Below are 8,315 nucleotides of genomic sequence, written 5' to 3'. Positions count from 1 at the left end.
AGAAACTGAGGATCAGAGAGGTCACATAACTTGTCCACACACACAACACGTTTGATGTGTTTGATGGACCCTGGATCTAAGCACTAGTTTTTCTAACTCTAAAATGAGTGGTCTATAAGACTAGCATTTTTTTTTACACTGGGATATATATCGAAATTGCCACCGAGGGTTTTCTCCAGAATCTATGTGCTGGGGTTCCACCAAGAGATTCTGATTCAGCTGGTCCAAGCAGGGCAAGGGCGGGTGGGTGTGAGGAGTAAGTTTCAAAGAGCTCCCCAAGTGATTTGGATGCACAACTCGAATCATACCACTGTCTAGTATTTCTGCTGCTGTTCGCAGAACTCAGTGACAGCGTGACATCACGGTACAAAACGCGGCTGGGTGTCAGGGCTCGGCCGTATCACTAAGTCCCTGCATGATGTGTGATGACATCAGTACTCCATTCCTCAATGCGCACGAGAGTCACCTGGAAAGCTTTCAAAATCTCTCTTATGCTCCACCTCCAAACAACAGCACCAGAATCTCCGGGGAAAGGACCCAAGCAGAGGTATTTACTAGACGGTTCATGGTGATTTAGTACTAGATGATCTCAAAGGTCCCTTCTGACTTGGAAATCCTCTGCATCTATGAAATCTTCACCCACCGCCCCTTCCTGAGGGTTGAGGGGGACATTACAGAGGGTGCACGTAACCGGAGGGAGGCACGGACGATGCCTCGCCAGGACCTGCTGCTCCACTCTGGCAGTGTCTTTGTGAAAATAGTAACTTTTTTTTTTTCTCGGACTGATTTATGTGACAGTTGGAAAGCAGCCCCCAGAACAGGCTGTTCCTCCCCTCGGTACTATTAACATAAATATGTGCGCAGGGCCTTCGGCTCCTGCTTCTCTCTGTGTAAACGAGGCTTAAAGGGGCCGTGAAAGCCTGAAGAGAAACCAGAGGAGAGGAAATGTCATTAGAGGCACAAGAATGAAAAGGGGAAAAGGACAGGACGTTGCTAAGAGACAATGTCAAGCTGGGCCATGGGATTAACAGCCGGTATCAAAGCAAGTCCTTCTTAATGGTATGTTTCTCCAGTAGGACCTTTTCCCGACGCTGACGGAGGGTGAGATTATCAAAGCAATTCCATTCCAAATCAGGCGTAAAAGGCCCCTTTCTTTCTTGGGAGGACTAAAATGTTAGGTGAATTAACTGATTTAAATATCTATATCTTCTAGTTTGGGGAAGAGTGTAACTGGGTTCTTTACTGTGGAACTTCTCAGACTCTTTAACCTGCGAATAAGTGCTGAAAACCACTGAGAGGTAGATGTCACTTGCAGCCTACGCAGAAATTATTTGCCACTTTTTATTTAGAGGGGATGCGTACTTCTAAGACATGTTTGAGAAGCCCTGGTATAAAAAACAACTATGTCATAGCTAATATTACTGCGCTAAGCATTTTACATGAATTATTTCTGTTAATCTAAGCAACAACACTTTGGGTTAGGTACTTTTGTTGCCTTCTTTGCACAGGGGGAAATGTTAAGGCATTGAGAGTTTAAGTACTTGCCCAAGATGACTCAGCTCCTGGGGAATGGAAGGAATTTGGGCTCTGGAGTTCAGACAATCTGGATTCAAATCCTGGTTCTGCCATCTGCTGGACGGGCATCTTCGGACAAGTTAACTAACCTCTCTGAGCCTCGGCTTCCTTACGTACAAATTGGGGAAAATAAAATGCACCTTGTAGAGTTACTGAGATTGGAGATAACATATATAAAACACAGAGTAAGTGTCCCATAAACGGCTATAGATATCATCAGCATCAACTTCATTATCTTGTATTCAATGTTCAAAAAGGGAGTTTATGTACAATGAGGTACCACCTCACACCGGTCAGAATGGCCATAACCAAAAAGTCTACAAATAACAAATGCTAGAGAGGGTGTGGAGAAAAGGGAACTCTCATACACTGCTTGTGGGAATGTAAATTGGTGCAGCCATTATGGAAAACAGTATGGAGGTCCCTTAAAAAACTAAAAATAGAACTACCATATGACCCAGCGATCCTACTCCTTGGCATATATCTGGACAAAACTCTAATTCAAAAAGATACATGCACCCCGTGCCCATAGGGCTTGGCTTGGCTATTCACAACAGCCAAGACATGAAAGCAACCTAAATGTCCATCAACAGATGAATGGATAAAGAAGATGTCGTATTTACACAATGGAATATTACTCAGCCAGAAAAAAGAATGAAATCATGCCATTTGCAGCAACATGGTTGGACCTAGAGATTATCAAATTAAGTAAAGTTAAGTCAGAAAGAGAAAGACAAATACCATATGATATCACCTATATGTGGAACCTAATATACGACACAAATGAACTTATCCACGAAATAGAAACAGACTCACAGACACAGAGAACAGACTTGTGGTTGCCTAAGGGGAGGGAGAGTGGGGGAGGGAAGGATAGGGAGTTTGGGATTAGCAGATGCAAACTATTACATACAGGATGGATAAACAATAAGGTCCTACTGTAAACAGAGGAAACTATATTCAATATCCTGGGATAAACCATAATGGAAAAGAATATGAAAAAGAATAGATAGATAGGATAACTGAATCACTTTGCTGTACAGCAGAAACTAACACAACACTGTAAGTCAAATATACTTTAATAAAATTTTTTAAAAAGAAAAAAAGAAAGTGATAGTGCTCTAAAAACTAGGGTAGTGGGACTTCCCTGGTGATCCAGCAGTTGAGGCTCCATGCTCCCAATGTGGGGGGCCCGGGTTCCATCCCTGGTTGGGGAACTAGATCCCACATGCTGCAACTTAGGATCCCGCATACTGCGACTAAAAATAAAAAAGATCCCACATGCCGCAACAAAAAAAGATCCCACGTGCCGCAACGAGGATCCCACATGCCACAACTAAGACCTGGCACAGACAAATAAAATAAATACTAAAAAAATCCCCAAAAAACTATGATATGCAGAAAGGATGGGGAGGGGGTTGGAGGTGTGTGGGGAGGGGAGTCCGTGATACAGGTTTGCAATTTGTAATAGGGTGATGAGGACAGGCCTCGGTGATAAAGTTACCTATTAGGAAAGAAGGAAAAGGGTCTAAATTATACCATGTTCATTCTGCCTCCCTAAAATGAATGGATGGACGACACAGTGAATGCAACCACTACTGATGAAGCACTGCTATGTGTCAGCGGCTGTGCTAAGCATTTATCCACAATGTCTCACTGAATCCTCACACTGACCCTATAAGAAGAAGATCATCTCCATTTTTCAGATGAGGAAATTGAGACTCAGAGAAGGTAAAAACTATTGTCCAAGATGATTCAGTTAATAAGTGATGAGGCTGGCGTTTCAACTCGGGTCCTCCAGCTCCAAAGGCCCCTGCCCTTTTCACAACCAGGATGCTGAAGAGTGTGGGGAGGCTGGGGGCTGTGGCAGGAGAGGAGTAGCACTGAGCCCAGCCCCCGACTTGAGAAAGTCACCCTGCAGCGCTGCCCTCGGGGGCAGGGCTGCTCTGAAGCTGGGTGCTCTCCTGGTGATGCTGGGTGTCACAACTGCAGGTGGGGTGGCTGACCTGCCCCATATGTCACGGTTTTTTCCCACATGGTTTTGAAATCCATTTCTTTGTAGTTGGAGCAGACAGATGTAGAGAAGCAGTTCCCGAAGAGCCTTTTGCAAATGTCAGGAAATGCATGGTTTCTGGAAGCTCCCCAGGAGGGCTGCTCTTTCTTGGAGGAAGAGTGGCACCCTGGGCACTAGAGGCCAGAGGTGAAGCATCTTTTTAGGGTGTGTTAGAGGGAACCATTTATAAACTGAACAGAGTCTTGTTCTGAACTTGGCAAGCGTGGCTGTCGTCAGTGATGTCCCCTCACGTCTGACGGCACGCCCTCACTCTGCACTTTCTCTTTCCCATCGAGATGAGAAGCTCGGAGGTTTAAGAGGACGTGGCTTGTGGAACGAAGGTCTCCCAGCCTACAATGTATTCCATCCCCCTCTAGCCTCATGAGGATAGCAATGCAGTCATGTCAAGTTACATCCATTTCAAAATCTGTGACCGAAAGAGGTGGGTCACTTGAACACCTTTGGTCACTCAGTAACAAACCCACTGAGACAGTGAAATGCTGATGTGTGAGTGCTCTGAAAAGTTAGGGGCGTCACGGAAATACACTTGGGAGATAATGAGGAAGCGGAGAAGAATGCTAGAATCCATTCTTTTGGGGAGACCTAGGTTTCCAGCCTCGGTCCACCCTTTGACCCCAAGCCAACTCAAAAGTATAGATTCTGTCATTTACATCCACTGTACATACACGCAGTGAATGTGTATATATAACAATGACAACTAGTATTTCTTAACATATTTTTTATGTTTTGAAAGCACTGTTGATGGGTATTGACTTGTTTGACCTCATTCAAGCGACAAAACCACCCAGGGAATGGGATACAGTGATTTATATCCCTTTTTGTAAATGAGGAAACTGAAGCAACCAAAGTTCAATGACTTGACAAGGTCAGAGCTGGCGAATGATGCCAAGTGTAGCTCAAGCCCAACTGCCCTGAGTCAAACCTTCCTCCTGGACAGAGGAAGGGTGTTTGGTACTAGCTGCGTTGGGAATAAGAACAGTAGGATCACACTCTACCTGTCTCTCTCTTCTTCCTGTGTCTCTGTTTCCTCAGGGTCACTGCTGTCTCTTCTCTTCCCCTTCCTCCCCCTCCTCCCTCCCCTTCCCCTTCTCCTCTTTCCTCTCTCTTTCTGTCTCAACTTGGATTTCAGTTTACTCCAGGGTGAAATGCACAGAAAAGCATCATTACAAGGTGGTCTCACCTGCATTGTGAACCTGTGGCAGAGACCCCAAGAGGGACACTGTAATGAGACTTTCGTAAACTACCCCGGAGTCCTGAGCTGGCTGCGTGCTCCGGTGCCTTACGAGAGGGAAAACTGTCATTGGGAGCAGCATCAAGGGTGGCACCCCATGACCATGCAGGCTCACGAAGAGGGAGCAATGACCCAGGTCACACAGAGTCAAGGCCAAACACTGAACCCCGAGTTCCTCAGGGCCCTTCCTGGTGACTCCTTTACATTCATCACACTTTGAGGTACTTGCCTGTCCAGTGTCTGTCTCCCCATTTGACTGGGTGATGCAGGGCATAAGGACTGTGTCTGCCCTGTGAGCCACTGTCCCTTTCATCCATAGTCAGGCACTGGGTAAGTCCTCATAGATATGCGGGGAGTAAGTAAATGAAGGAATAAATGAGGGACTGATGCAACAATAATAGCTTAATATTCTCCCCAGCTACACTTCCATTTTGAAAGAAGATTCTAACGAAGGATGCATCTTAATCTCAGAATTCTCACATAGGAGTTCCATACGGAAGGCCCATTCTGGAATGAGTGTGGTGAGGAGGGCATCGTTCCAGCGTTTCTCAAATGGTACCCAGCAGATGCCTTGGCATTAAATCAGCCTCATCTCCAAGACCAAGAGTGGCTGGACCTCAAAGAGCCGTTGAGGAAGCTGAGAACAAAGGCAGCTGGAGTTTGACTTTATCCCACCCAGATGACCCCTCTGTGAGCCTCTGGTTATTCTATCCTGAACGCGAGGTGAACGTGTAGAAGTCTGGGGTCATGGCCTAGGAAGCCAAGTTCTTGTGGGACAATAAAAATCCGAACCAACTGCTGGCCCTGCTGGGTCCATCTGTTATTGGAATTAAGTTCCCCATTTCATTTCATTCAAACTGAAGAAACTTTCTGGCACGGTGTCAGGTTTCAAACAGAAATGTCAGCCAAGGGCTCATGAGGCCAAGGTCTGATCAGAGCAAACTTGAATCAATTTACGCATTAGGTAAAAATTCATAGGCAAGTTAGTGGTCTGGCGAGCCTTTCTGTTAAAAATATCCCTCATTTGCATGTTCTGGACTAAAAACCTGCAAGAAGCTGTGTATGAAATCAACATCAGAGGCCAACATGACTTCTACCCGACGTGAGCGTACATCTGTAGATGAATGTGAAGGGCCCACTAGAGTGATTTTCTTCCCCAGTATAAGAGCAGAAAAGAACTTGAACATATTCTCAACTCCAATTTAAACCTTGATCTCTGACCCAATCAAAGCTAACCCTATTAATAATAATAGTAACCTTTATGGAATATTTAGTATGTGCCAGGCTCTATGTTATGTACCTTACATTTACTGATAAATTAATTCTGTTGATGATTCTACAAAGTAAGTTTTATTATTTGCTCTATTTGATAGAAAATGAAACAGAGAAACAGAGGTTCAGAAACATGCTCTAGCTTACAAACCAGCAGAGACTAGGATTAAAAGCTGCACAGTTCACCCCTAGAATCTCTGCCCTTAATGCTGGTCAGTAACTGGTTGGGTAATGAACCCAACATGCAGGAATATAAACTGATGCTCGTTGCATGTTTAGTTGTAATCTCATACCCCATACAGCATTTTTCAGAACTCAGACCCCATTTTGGTGGCAAAGATAGGTCAGCCACATAGCAGAACTTGTTTTTCTCCTTGCAGTTGCTGGTATAAAGAGAAAGCACTAGGATAATTAACTGGAAAACCCAGTCTCCAAATGCTTTTGTTTTGTATCAATACACTAGACAGGTCAAGATTCTGCTTATCTCCTAGGTTGTTGAAGAAATGGTTAAATCACTTCTTTACACCCTTAGCATTTGGGCAGAGATATAACCAGGGATTGTCTGGGATTCCTACAGTCTGAAGACCAGGATAAGGAATAACATGGCCAAAGAAGGTGCCCTGCTGGGGGGTTGGCAGGTCTCATCCACCCACTAAATTATTTCCAACTATACACTCGCTCTTTGCAGCAAGCTTCAATCAAACCATAACCTAATCAACAAATATATGGAAAGAAGCCCAACTCCAGTAATAGGGATGGGAACACAAATTAAATGACATTTTTCACATATCATTTTGGGAAAAACATCAAAGTTTGATAATATCAATCATGGCAATGTTGAGGGGAAGCAGGTAAGCATCTGCTGAGGAAAGTGTAAATTGATGAAAGATTGCTGATGACAGTGTGAACTGGACGGGCCATTTTGGAAGTATTCAAAATGTACACAACCTGTGAGCCAGTAAGCCCCTTTTACATAAGGGGCCACCAAGAAACATTTTTACATATTCATAAGGATGCTCATTGCACCATCATTCATGGTCTCAAAAAATTAGCAATAGATGAAATGTAACAATCCATACCATGGAATGCTATACAGCTCTTAAAAAGGTAGATCTCCTCTATATACTGCCAATAAAAAATGCTTAAGACATACTCTTAATTTTAAAAATCCACAGAGCATGGTATCATCCAATGATATTATCACACACACACACACACACACGAAACCAATATATTAAAAAAAAAAAAAAAGGAAGGGAAAAACACACATCAAACTCAAAGACTAGATTACCTCTGGGGAAGCTCCAGGGTTTGAGAGCAGTGGTCATGGGTACCACCCATCATTCATTCATTCAACAGATAATGTCAGGCACCTTCCATGCCAGGCACTGATGCTGCCTTGTGATCAAAAAACAGACAAAAATCCTTGCAACCATGACATCTTCATCCTAGCATTACTGTTTTGTAAGGTATGTTTATAGAACAAGAATGTATTTATATATTACCTCTGGAAATAAAAATAAGTAAAAACAAAAGCAAATTAAAGAACAGATTTTTATATTAACAAAAATGTCATGACTATTTATTTTGGCTTTTGAGAGTCCTTGCAAACAGTCCCAAACGTAAATGTTGTACTGGTGACTGCCATGTGGCTACTGTAATTACTCAAGTGGTCCCCTTTTGATAGCTGGCACAGAAAGGGGTGCGGTGACAATGTCTCATAGCACAAAGACTTGCACAAAGTTGGTTCATTCCCCCTCTTATCGTTTTTTGAGAGTATCATTAGGCACAAAGTATGAGTCAACCCCAATTTGATGATATATATCTTCACCAAAAGACATGTAGAGAAATGGTCTCAGCAGCACTAGTCATAACAGCCCCCAAATGGAAACCACCTAAATGTTTATCCACAGTTGAAAAGATAAATAATGTACTATACTCACAGAAAAGAATGCTATACAGAAATTAAAAGCAATGCATTAAAACTATACACAATTTGGAAGTTTTAGCCACAGCAATCAGAGAAGAAAAAGAAATAAAAGGAATCCACATCAGGAAAGAAGAAGTAAAGCTGTCACTGTTGGCAGATGACATGATACTATACACAGAGAATCCTAAAGATGCTACCAGAAAACTACTAGAGCTAATCAATGAATTTGGTAA

The 8,315-nt window shown here is 43.3% G+C and overlaps 1 long non-coding RNA gene across 1 annotated transcript; it reads left to right on the top strand.

Moving 5' to 3' along the window:
* The first annotated feature begins 366 nt into the window (after positions 1 to 366).
* On the top strand, positions 367 to 7,692 carry LOC125965527 (uncharacterized). The gene is made up of 3 exons (XR_007479512.1): positions 367 to 1,059; positions 4,779 to 5,101; positions 5,365 to 7,692. It is a non-coding gene; the product is annotated as an uncharacterized LOC125965527 (long non-coding RNA).
* Positions 7,693 to 8,315: the final 623 nt, after the last annotated feature.

This window comes from Orcinus orca, chromosome 10 (assembly GCF_937001465.1).
Source record: "Orcinus orca chromosome 10, mOrcOrc1.1, whole genome shotgun sequence".
Lineage (NCBI taxonomy): Eukaryota > Metazoa > Chordata > Mammalia > Artiodactyla > Delphinidae > Orcinus > Orcinus orca.
The sequence above is the reverse complement of the archived record's forward strand: the minus strand, read 5'-3'. Positions and strand labels throughout refer to the sequence as shown.